The following is a 12,918-nucleotide window of genomic DNA, read 5'->3' as shown; positions in this document are numbered from 1 at the left end:
GCAACTAGATGGGGAGCAATGGGAAGAGATATTTCTAGCGATCGGTACTTGCTCACTGACTGTATCACAAAGACTTACCCAGTTAAACATACTGTTGCGAATTTACTATACTCCCCACAGGCTCCACCTGATGAACTTACAGTCCGAATTCACATGCACAAGATGTAAACGTGACCATGGGGACCTCATACATCTAGTATGGCGCTGTCCCAAGCTACACACATATTGGGCCGGAGTAGTGACTACGGTCTACGGTATTTAAAGTTTCTCTTCCACAGGACCCGAGAGTGTGTCTCCTGGGTTCACTGGAAGGATATGAGTGGGAGGTGCACACTAGAGAAGCTATCCACTGAGTTTTATTCCAGGCCAGGAAACTAATTATGATACATTGGAAATCTGAGGATCCCCCCCGACCATAAAGGAATGGATTACTAACATTGGTGTGGTGCTCAGAATGGAGAAATGTATATATATCAGCACAGGGATAGTGCACCCAAATTTGAGAAAATATGGGCACCGTGGCTAGATGTTTCCCGGGATTTGCCCCGGTGGATCTGGTTGCGGACAGATTATTGGAAATCATTGTTGGTTGAGCACTGGGGTATGAGGAATAATGTAACCTACAGATGAAGATATAATGTTGTTTATTGTTGTTGTTGTGATGCATGGTACTAAACTGTATTGCACTGATGACATTGTTTGTATACCAATTCTGCAAAATAAATACCTTTTTGTTGGATAAAAAAAAAAAAGATATGCCCCTTAGCTTGTGGGCTTATCAGTGTAAGTCACCTCTTGCCAAGTTTATCTGTGCAGAATCTACTTCTAGATCCTAGGACACTGTTGCTGGACCCCCATTAGAAAGTGTCACAGGTGTCAAACACAAGGCCGCCAGGCAGAATCTGGCCCACCAGGCCACTTCATGTGGCCCTCATACCTCCCCTGCAGCTGCAACACCCCCCTCGTCTCCACCTGAACCTTCTCTCAGCAGTCAGCGGCAGAGAGGAGGACAAAACTCCTGGACCAGATCCTGCGCTTCTTCAGCCACAGCACCCCCTCGTCTCCACTTTCCCTGGTCTCAGCACTTATCAGACTCCGGCAGGGGACTCCAGCCCTCCTCTGGTCCACCTCCAGACCCTGCACTCTCTGCCTCCTATCTCCGCCCGCAGCTTCTTCCAGGCAGCAGCACAAGGTAAGGGGGTGCACTGTAACATAAGGGATGGTGGGTGACTCTTGTCTTCTGATGATGGGGGGCTCTTGACATCTGCTGTAAGGGGGAGTGGAGTGCGCTGGACATCTAGTCCTACAGACACAACTGGCAACCATAATGATGATGCAGGCCATGATGAAAACATTTTTTTAAAGCCATTTAAACTTATTGCCCATGGGAATATACTTTGCAGTGAGTTTGCATACAGTCTTTTTGAAGAATTCACATTTCCGTTCTGTGTTCATAGATGCCAATATTTCCTTGGAAGTCTTGGAACGCAGCCCTCATGCTTGGAAAATTTGCTCTCTTGAAGTTAAGTTTTTTTGTATTCCCCATATGTGTTTGTTGCTTACAGCTAACATTAAATGAAATCCTGTTATGGTCACTGCTACACAAGGACTTACATAAAGCAGCCACTGACCAACAAAAGTTTTCCAACATTGCTGTTCAACAGAAATCAATCTAAAAATCGACTTCTGTCAAACAGGGACAAGCATAAATGGATCGAAATTCATCCAGTTCTTGCTGAACCAACCAGATTTCGACCCATCTATGGCCAGCTTTAGAAGGACCTAAAACTGATCTCATAGACAAGCTTGGAAGCACACTGCATTTTCCCATCTACACAAGGCCTTTACATATGTCTTAAACAATAAAAAGAGAAAAATACCGCACTAGATAATGTGTATGAAGCAGAAACTAGAAACCATATAATATCTCCATGGTGAAAAAGTCCAGTAAATAAATAAAGTTGCGCTAAAAAAATTATGTCATACATATGTCTTATTTATGGCTGTATGGCAAGGAATGCCTAGTATAAATAGTCATAAAATTTGGTGGTTCATTTCAAAGTCTTTATTGGTTAGGGTACCCATGTACACCGGACACGTTTCAGGGTGTGAGGACCACTTTTTCAGGTCTAACATAAAAACGATAATAGACAATCATTAAAATAATGTAAAGACAATAGGAACAACTAATAAAGTAATACAATGTACTGTCTTAGTGTAAAAACACAATTAAAACAGGCTATATTAAAAATATCTTAGACAACTCAATGTAACCAACCAGATTTGAACCAACCCTGAAAACTCAAGGATCAATTCAATTTGATTGGTTGGCATGAATTTCTGGACAGGTTTATAAATATAACCTTTCAGCCCTAAGAGAGGCTTTACTATCTCAAATTTTGGATAACAAGCTGTTATTATGTCACCACTATTATGTATGTAAAGGAATTTGGTGGTTCATTTCAAAGTCTTTATCGGTTAGAGTAACAATGTACACCGTACACGTTTCGGGGGATGAGGACCACTTTTTCAAGTCTAACATAAAAATGATAATGGACAATCAATAAAATGATGTACAGACGACAAGAACAACCAATAAAGCAAAATAATGTGCTGTCTTAGTGTAAAAACACAACTAAAACAGACTATTTTAAAAATATCTTAGACAACTCAAAGCGACCAACCAGATTTGAACCAACCTTGAAAACTCAAGGATGAATTCAATTCAATTGGTTGGGATGAATTTTTGGACAGGTTTAAAAATATCACATTTCAGCCCTAACAGGGGCCTTACTATCTCATATTTTGGATAATAAGCTGTTATTATGTCACCACTATTTGTTCCCTGTGCCAGTGGATGAATTTATGCCATCTTTTTTTTTTTTTTCTGCAATTCTTTTTTTTACTGCTGGGATGTTCTTCTTAATCCTGTCTGAGAGAAATGCCTTTTTTGCTCCTTGTATAGAATTATCAGTTCAATGTCGGAACGCTCCTGCTCGGCGGAGAACAAAAAACAGGACTTTGTAGCTTGATATTTAATATCTGAATCCTGTTTCTATAGTTACACTTTGCAGTAAACGGAATTATGCTGTGCATCCTTGGAACTGAAGAGGAAAAAAAAACGCGGGAGGGAGGTGTATGTTCAATGACAAAAGATGGAAGGCTTCGAAGGCGACCAAGAACTGCACAGAACATGTACAGTACAGACTGTCTTGCTCAGTTCAAGTGAAATTCCTTCTTTGCGCCCCATGAAAAAAAAAAAATACAGAGATTTCCCATGAGCTCATACATTTAATCAAAATATGTCTTATTTTAAAATCATTAGTATTATAATCATGAATTACTATATTTACATGTTTTTAATTTTGCTGTGTGTGCGACCTAAAGGGTTGATCCTTACTAGCGATAAGCCTGGCTTTTGTCTGAACCCAGAAATAAGCTGTCATTGCCAGGCAAATGAGCTGTAGGTGGGGAATTCCACACTCTGCAGCTACATGTATACAAATGGGCAGGGATGCTTGTGACATTGACGACCTAACATGGCTACATGGCCATATTTGGTCAACGATTTTGACCTAATATGGCCATGTGGCCATACACAAAGGGACCGGGATGTTTGTGACATTCTTGACTTAATATGGCTACAGGGCCATATTAGGTCAATGGCGTTTGCATACTATGGCCATGTGGCCATACACAAAAGGGCAGGGATATTTGTGATATGATTGACCTAGTTTGGCTACATGGTCATATTAGGTCAATGACGTTGACCTAATATGGTCATGTGGCCATACACAAAGGGACGGGGATGCTTGTGACATTATTGACTTAATATCGCTAAATGACCATATTAGGTCAATGGTGTTTGCATAATATGGTCATGTGGCCATACACAAAGGGACTGGGATGTTTGTGACATTGTTGACTTAATATGGCTACATGACCATATTAGGTCAATGACGTTTGCATACTATGGCCATGTGGCCATACACAAAAGAGGCAGGGATGTTTGTAATATGATTGACCTAATATGGCTACATGGCCATATTAGGTCAATGACGTTGACCTAATATGGCCATGTGGCTGTACACAAATTGGGGATGCTCGTGACATCATTGACCTAATATGGCTACATGGCCATGTTAGGTCAATAACGTTGACCTAATATGGCCATGTGGCCATACACAAAGGGGCAGGGAAACTCATGACAACCTTGACCAAATATCACTACCTGGCAATATTATATGAATGACATTGACCTAATAGGGCCATGTGGCCACACACAAAGGGGCATCCCTGACCTACTATGGCTGTGCCTGTGTAGCACAAAGGGCCTGATTCGGCTGAAAATAGATTTGGTCCAAAGTCCAAATTGGACACAAGCTTATCCCTAGTCCTCATAAAACTGGCATTTCACTGTCTGGTAAATGCTGGCGAGTTAGAACCGAACTCCATCTTCCCTATAGTTAGTAGTAGTTGGTCACAGTCAACTGGACTTGTTCTGTAGTGGTAAACATATATTTTAGCTTAACCAAAGCACTTCTTTAGTTCTAGTGCCAGGAAAGTGAAGAAGTGGTTTAGATTAGCTACGAAACATCTTTCATTCCCTGAAGCCCCACGTCAGTATTTTATAAAAAAAAACAATCTTTGCACATACCTTTTTCTTTTTAGTCTTCAGGCCAGTCCAGTAACATCATGGGTCTTCCTCTTCTTACTCGACAGTGGCACAGGGCAGACATTACTTCCGGACAAAATGGCACCTATGTAAGGATGTATGAGTGCCGCTCAGTCCAGGAATACTGTGAGCCCAGGCTGCATGATGACACAACCCTAAAGGTCATGTCCATGACAGCCTCAACCTATAGGAAATGGGATGGTTGATGCTGGTTGTCTTTCATGCTGGAAGATGAGTGGTGACCAAGATCGGTAACCAAGAGTGGTAACCAAGAACAAGTGGCTGCAGGTTCGGATCAAACATAAGCATAGTTGAGGAGCAAGACAATGGTCAGTAACAAGTGGTAGCAAAGATACGAACAGCAGCAGATGTGACAAGAGCGTCATATTGCTTGTAGACAGCACAATAACTTGCCAAACAGGGGGTGCAAGGGCATTGCTAAAATAGGAAGTTCATGGGAGGAGCAAAGGGTTCAAGAGAAACAACGTTCAAGGCAAGATTGTTCAAGGAATTGTCCAGGCTGCTATCCTGATCCCAGGTGGCTCAGCAAGAAGAGACACAGCCAGACACAGCAGAGGTTGCAGGTTCAGACTTGAGTCCTTACATGAGGGGTGTCCACTCTACCTGCTAAATACTCTATTTTTTATTACTGACACTTATAATCTCCCAGGTAGACAAAAGCCAAGTCAGGAATGGTGGCAGGATTTTGCTATTTAAGTATCCAAGATATTTAAGAAGCCAAGAACTGACTAAGCCCACAAGGCTCAACCGATAACCAAAATATCCCTTTTGGGTGGGTTAATCCTTTAATATACAAAACCATCTACACCAGCCTTTCTCAATCTTTTTACCCCAGAGGAACCACTGAAATAATTTTTAGGTCTCAAGGAACCCCTGCTAATAATTGCTATAGCTACAGCTCACAGTACATTAGTGTGATGGTCAATGGAAAGAATTGGGTTGAACTGGATAGACTTGTGTCTTTTTTCAACCAGACTAACTATGTAAGAATGCTCCTTACATTGGTGGTCAAAGGGAAGATCACTGCTTACTTATCTAAGAAGCAAAAAATGCTCATGCTCAAGGAACCCCTAGCAAGCTCTGGAGGAACCCTAGGATTCCACTGATCCCTGGTTGAGAAAGGCTGGTCTAGACATTTCCTTGCTTATATTGTTTCTCTCATGAGGCTGTTGTGGTCTGGACTGTGTTTCGCTTTCAGTAATAATCATGTTAGCCGGATACCAGCAGAATTTTTCTTTTGAATAAATAGAGACTTTTTTGTTAACGGATTACCTATGGCATAGCATCTGCAAAAATAAGTAAGACCACAAAGGTGAACAAAGCCAGGAATTAAATTGGGGAGATATTCACTTCTAATATATTTTCTTCCTAAGTGGCTATTAAGCCCTAACACTGTTGATCCAGGGAATATCTGACTTCCTTAGTGGGTTGGGATTTTCTTTTCCTGTTGGAGCAAATTGGAACACTTTTAATAAGGTTTTTTTGTCTTTCTCCGGATTAGCAGTGAGCTTAGGGTTCTGAGGATGCAAGTTTGTAATTTATTTATTTGACTGTTGGTTGAACTTGATGGACATGTTATTTTATTCAACCTAACTATTTAATTATATTGCTTTTGAAATCTTTAAGAGACAAAAAAGCCGGAGGGAGCTCAAACAGCCACACTCATTACTTAAAGTGAACCCATCTTGAGGGCTGCCATTGCTGACCTCCATCTAAAATGGTAGCTACCTGGCTACTGTTCTGAGCTTTTGGCTTCAATACTTTTTGAGTCAGATCAGGAAAGTCAGACTAATGTAAAGTCCTTATCTATGGATTTTCTTTACAGTACAACTATACACAACATGATAATGCAATAGTTAAAATCATATTAGAGTGGAACTATGCTTATCTCCTCTCCAGTAATGTAATGTTTGTGATCTTCCTTGTTGGCCCCGACATCCTTGCCTGGTTTTTCTCCAGGTTCGGGTTCTTCGGCCATCTTGATTGGCTGTGCCGGGATGACATAACTCCCATGCACTCAACCCAGCATTTGCTGAACTTGTGCATACAGGCAGGTAAGAATTCCTTATTGGAAAAGAGACATAGTAAGCCTCTTCTACAATGAAAAGCCTGGCAGTGTGCTTTTTTTACATATTTGATGTAAAGTTCCTCATTAAAGTGGTGATCCTGACAGTTAAATTGCCTTACTTTGGCAGGGTGACAACACTAAATGCCCTGGAGTGAATTCACTAAAGTGTATACTATAAATGTCATAAATTGAGTTGCAGTTCAGTAAGTAAAATAAGTATTTGATCCCCAAGCAAAACATCACTTGGTACTTGGTGGAGAAACCCTTGTTGGCAAGCACAGAGGTGAGACGTTTCTTGTAGTTGATGACCAGGTTTGCACACATCTCAGGAGGGATTTTGGTCCACTCTTCTTTACAGATTTTCACTAAATCCTGAAGGTTTTCTTGGCTGTCACTTTTCAACTCAAAGTTTCAGCTCCCTCCACACATTTTCTATAGGATTTAGATCTGGAGACTGGCTAGGCCACTCCATGACCTTAATGTGCTTCTTCTTGGGCCACTCCTTTGTTCCCTTGGCGGTATGTTTTGGGTCTATGTCATACTGGAAGACCCATCCACGACCCATCTTCAGTGTTCTGGCTGAGGAAAGAAGGTTCTGATCCAAGATTTTACAATACATAGCATTTTTATTCCTCCAAACACAGCGGGGACAAGTTAATGCCAAAGAGTTCAATTTTGGTCTCATCTGACCACAGCGCTTTCTCCCAATGCTTCTCTGAATCATTTAGATGTTCATTGGCAAACTTCAGACGGGCCTGTACATGTGTCTTCTTAAGGAAGGGACCTTTCGGGCGCTGCAGGATTTCCGGTATTGTGCTACCGATGGTTTGTTTGGTGACTGCGGTCCCAACTACCTTGAGATCATTCACAAGCTCCTCCCATGTAGTTCTGGCCTGATCCCTCACTTTTTTCATGATCATCCTTACCCCATGAGGCCAAATCTTGCATTTAGCTCCAGACCGAGGGAGATTGATAGTTATTTTGTATTTCTTACATTTGCGAATAATCGCTCTAATAGTTGTCTCCTTCTCACCATGCTTCTTGCTGATCCCCTTGTAGCCCATTCCAGCCTTGTGCAGGTCTACAATCTTGTCTCTGACATTCTTTTTTGCAGCTCTTTGGTCTTGCCCATGATGATAGGCTTTAAGCCTAGGCTCACACTGCTCCAGGTTTAGAAATCTTGTGAGTTCAGCTGAACTCGCACGATTTTAAACCCGCATGTCAGTCGGACTTCAGGTTCCTGCACAGATATCTATTCAAATCGCCCCCCCAAAGTCTCCAAAAGTAGTACGGGAACTACTTTTGGGAACCGATTCGGACGGTACCATTGCCGCAATAGCCGCCGATTTGGCATGCGATTTGACATGTCAAATCGCATTGCCAAATCGGCCCAATGTGAACGTGGGCTTAATGATAGAAAGAGATTCCGTGGACAGGTGTCTTTTATACACATAACGAGTTGTCGTTAGGAGCACCTTCTTAAATTGACAGGACTAATCTGTGTACCACATGAGGACCTACTGTAGCCAGTCTGCGGGAGCCAAAATTACTGTTGTTTGGTAGGGGATCAAATACTTATTTTACTCACTGAACTGCAACTCAATTTATAACATATGTATCATGTGTTTTTTCTGCCTTTTTGGTTGATATTCTGTGTCTATAATTTAAAATACACCTATGATAGACCCTTCATTGCTTTGTAAGTGGGCAAACTCACAAAATCTGCAGGGGATCAAATAATTATTTTCCCCACTGTGGGTAATTCAAGAAGCTGCTCTATGTCTAGAGATTGAAAACCCCAGTGGCCCCTGTGATTATGTTACCAGGGCCACAAAAGAGAAGACAAAAACATCAAACAATCAGTGGCGTCGGGAGGGGGGGCTGGAGCCCCGAATGGGTCCCCGAAAAGCCCCGGGTCTCAGGCATGTACCATTCCATTGTTAGCTCCAAGCACCGCCGAGCGGGGCCGATCTGATCCCGAGTGCGGCCGAGTGACATAGCAGGTCCCGCCTTCTGGAGCCTGCAGCGCCTATGATGGACGTCCCACTGGTCCAATGCCTAAACTGCAGGACATGTGACGTCCATCATAGGCTCTGCAGGCTCCAGAAGGCGGGAATTACAATGCGGCTGCCGCACCACATCACTGTGAGATCCCCGATCCCCACTCGGCGCTCGGGCGAGCGGCTCTCCTCTCCTCCTCCGGCTGCCTGCTGTGATGATGATGGGCACACCGCACACCACGGCTGAGCTGAGCTGCTGCAGGACACATGAAGTCTGTCTCCTGTTCAGGTAGGTCAGTGTATGTATGTCAGGTAGGTAGGTCAGTTTATGTATGTCAGGTAGGTAGGTCAGTGTATGTATGTCAGGTAGGTAGGTCGGTCGGTGTATGTATGTCAGGTAGGTAGGTCAGTCGGTGTATGTATGTCAGGTAGGTAGGTTGGTCGGTGTATGTATGTCAGGTAGGTAGGTTGGTCGGTGTATGTATGTCCGGTAGGTAGGTTGGTCGGTGTATGTATGTCAGGTAGGTAGGTCGGTCAGTGTATGAATGTCAGATAGGTAGGTCGGTCAGTGTATGTCAGGTAGGTCAGTGTATGCATGTTACTACCGTCAGTGTATGCATGTCAGGTAGGTCAGTGTATGTCAGGTAGGTAGGGCAGTATAATGGTCAGTGTGTCAGGCAGGTGAGTTTAGCGGTCAGCATTGATGGGCACTGGTAAGCCAGGCAGCAACCAGCAAGTGAGCTTACCCCCCGCCACACAACCCCAAAAAACCCAGCCCCACTACTGCCCCCCACCCCCCGTGCCAACCTTGGACTTTGGGCTGAAGCCCCTGGTCTTTTTGCCACCTACCAACGCCCCTGCAAACAATGCATCATAAGCTGGCCATACATCGATTGAAATCCTGTCCCTGCTGAGCCGGCCAAGATTCGATCCATCTGTGGGCAGGCTGATTGTACCCAAGTCAATCCATTGATCGACTTGGCCACAACCAGCCTGTCAGATTTTTTACTTTTAATTACTGCTGGCCTCTATAGCCGCCAGCAGTGATCATTGTGTTCCGCTGGCTGGGAAGCCTCCCCGCGCCCACCCCCACCCCCACCAACAAATCACAATAGCACTGACTGTGTTGATAGGGAAATCAAGACAATGTCTTTCCCTCCACCCGTGGTGAAAGGAAGGAAAATCAAATCATCTATGGGCTGCTTTAAAGGGGAAGCTAGAGACCAACTATAATTAAATATCTGTTTTTGGTGGATCAATCCTTTAATCCGGGGAAGGGTCAAGCCAAAAGAGGGATTTCTGCAGCTACAGTCATTTAATTGAAGCTGACCAGGCTGATGACCTCTACGTCGTCCCAGAGCGGAGGTCAGCATAATAGTCGCTGATGATGTCACACGAGTGTACTCCATGCATGCATCTATTTTTCCAGTAGAAGGAATTCTCGTGGGCTTGGCAGGACTCTCACATAATAGCAAATCGACAAAAACAATAAACGGACAGAAAACACGCAAACGCTTTAATTAACTGGCAATAAATACTGTGCCTCCTTTTTATTGGTTTTGATGATACATAGGCTAAAGTAAAATCAGGAAAACTATTAAGGCGTCAACACGCTTAGTCACTACCACTCAAGGCAACAATAAATTTCCTACCAGCAAAAAATGTAATAAAAGGCTGACAAAACCGCATATTAAGGCTGTAACAAACTGCAAGGGCGGCTGGACGGGGGGCTAATTGAAGCGTGATCCAGTCTAATAGCACCTGAGGCATCCCATCGTGCCCTTCTATGGCGGAAAGCCCCTGAATTTTCCAGACGCAGAGCGAAGACAATGCTTTCCGCCTGAGCAACATATGAGTAATGCCGCATACACACGACTGGCGGAAAAGGTCCGACGGAATCATTCCATCGGACATTCCGATCGTGTGTGGGCTTCATCGGACTTTTTCTTTCTAAAATTCTGACGGACCTAGAAATAGAACATGTTTAAAATCTTTCCGACGGAATCAATTCCTATCGGGAAAACCGCTCGTCTGTATGCTAGTCCAACAGACCAAAAACGACGCAAGGGCAGCTATTGGCTAGTGGCTATTGAACTTCCTTTTTTCTAGTCCGGTCGTACATCATCGCGTTCGAAACAATCGGACTTTGGTGTGACCGTGTGTAGGCAATTCCGCCGAAAAAAACGTCAGAGTTTAGTCTGACAAAAGAAACGCTCATGTGTACGCATTAGGATAGGAAGAAAAAAAGACGGGGAGGTTTTTCTGCCCAAGTGCTAGGCTGCTTCCATGGGGGCGCTTGTCATAAATAAGGACCCTGGTTGAATTTTAAAATTACTGTACAAAAAAAAAAGTTTTTTTGGCAAGAAAAAATTAAACTGATTTCTGGACCTTCCCAACAAACCCCAGTGATCACTATCATAGCTCCCAACTGTCACTGATTTCGAGGGACTGTCCCTCTTTTTTAAAAGAGTCCCTCTTTCCTCCTCAGTCCTATGCCTACCTACTTTTGCTAATTGGAGTCCCACATTCCAATCTCAGAAAGTTGGGAGGTATGCACCATATATATTTATATACACTCACCGGCCATTTTATTAGGTACACCTTGCTAGTACCAGGATGAACCGTCTTTTACCTTCAGAACTGCCTTCATTCTTCATGGCATAGATCCAACAAGGTGTTGGAAACATTCCTCATAGATTTTGGTCCATAATGACATGATAACATCACGCAGTTGCTTCAGATTTGTCGGCTGCACATCCATGATGCCAATCTCCCATTCCGACACATCCCAAAGGTGCTCTATTGGATGAGATCTGGTGAGTGTGGAGGCCATTGGAGTACAGGGACCTCATTGTCCAGTGGTGAGATGATTGGAGCTTTGTGACATGGTGCATTATCCTGCTGGAAGGAGCCATCAGAAGATGGGGACACTGTAGTCATAAAGGGATGGACATGATCAGCAACAATACAACAATAATGGTGTGGAGGAAAATATCCCTCACACCATTACACCACCAGCCTGAACCATTGATACAAGGCAGGATGGATCCATGCTTTCATGTCTACGTCAAATTCTGGCCCTACTATCTGAATGTCGCAGCTGAAATCGAGACTTATCAGATCAGGCAGCGTTTTTCCGATCTTCTATTGTCCAATTTTGGTGATCTGTGCGAATTGTGGCCTCAGTTGCCTGTTTTAGCTGACAAGAATGGAAAACAGTGTGATCTTCTGCTGCTGTAGCCCTTCTTCTCCGAGGTTCGATGTGTTGTGTGTTCAGAGATGGTATTCTGCATACCTTGGGTGTAACGAGTGGTTATTTGAGTTACTGTTGTCTTTCTATCATCTCAAACCAGTCTGCCTATTCTCCTCTGACCTCAACAAGGCATTTTCCTCCACTGCCACTCACTGGATATTTTCTCTTTTTTGGACCATTCTCAGTAAACCCCAGAGATGGCTGTTGCTTGAAAATCCCAGTAGATCAGCAGTTTTTGGAATACTCAGACCAGCCCGTCTGGCACCAACAACCATGCCACGTTCAGAGTCACTTAAATCCCCTTTCTTCCCCATTCTGAACTTCAGCAAGTTGTCTTCAATGCGTCTAGATGCCTAAATGCATTGAGTTGCTGCCATGTGATTGGCTGATCTGTGTTACCAAGCAATTGAACAGGTGTACCTAATAAAGAGCTGGTGAGTGTTAATGTACATATGTACTGTATATATCTCAATATCTAAAAAAAGCCTATATATATATATATATAAAACAAGTGCAGCCCTCACAAACTCAAAACCAAAATAATAAAAATAAATTGTAATGAAAAATAATCCTATGAATCACCAGGCTCTTTCCCCAATGTCCCCAATCCAAGTACTAACCAGGCCCAACGCTGCTTAGTTTCCGAGATCAGATGAGATCGGGCACATTCAGGGTGGTGTGGCCATGGGCCTTTCCTCCAATGTCTATTAACAGCAATATGTGTAGTCAAAATGCTTTACATAAACTGTGATATTGCGGTAATAAACAAAAACATAAATCAACAAAGTGCTTAAATCCAGGAATTAATATAGAGACATACAGTGCCTTAAAAAAAGTATTCATACCCCTTGAAATGTTCCATATTTTGTCATGTTACAACCAAAAACTTAAATATATTTTA

At 43.2% G+C, this 12,918-nt stretch overlaps 1 pseudogene; it reads right to left on the bottom strand.

The window, feature by feature from the left end:
* Window positions 1-12,585: 12,585 nt before the first annotated feature.
* Window positions 12,586-12,707, bottom strand: LOC141114751 (5S ribosomal RNA; annotated as a pseudogene).
* Window positions 12,708-12,918: the final 211 nt, after the last annotated feature.

This window comes from Aquarana catesbeiana, linkage group LG12 (genome assembly GCF_042186555.1).
Source record: "Aquarana catesbeiana isolate 2022-GZ linkage group LG12, ASM4218655v1, whole genome shotgun sequence".
Classification (NCBI taxonomy): domain Eukaryota; kingdom Metazoa; phylum Chordata; class Amphibia; order Anura; family Ranidae; genus Aquarana; species Aquarana catesbeiana.
Note: the sequence above shows the minus strand (reverse complement) of the source record. Positions and strands in the feature narration are given on the sequence as shown.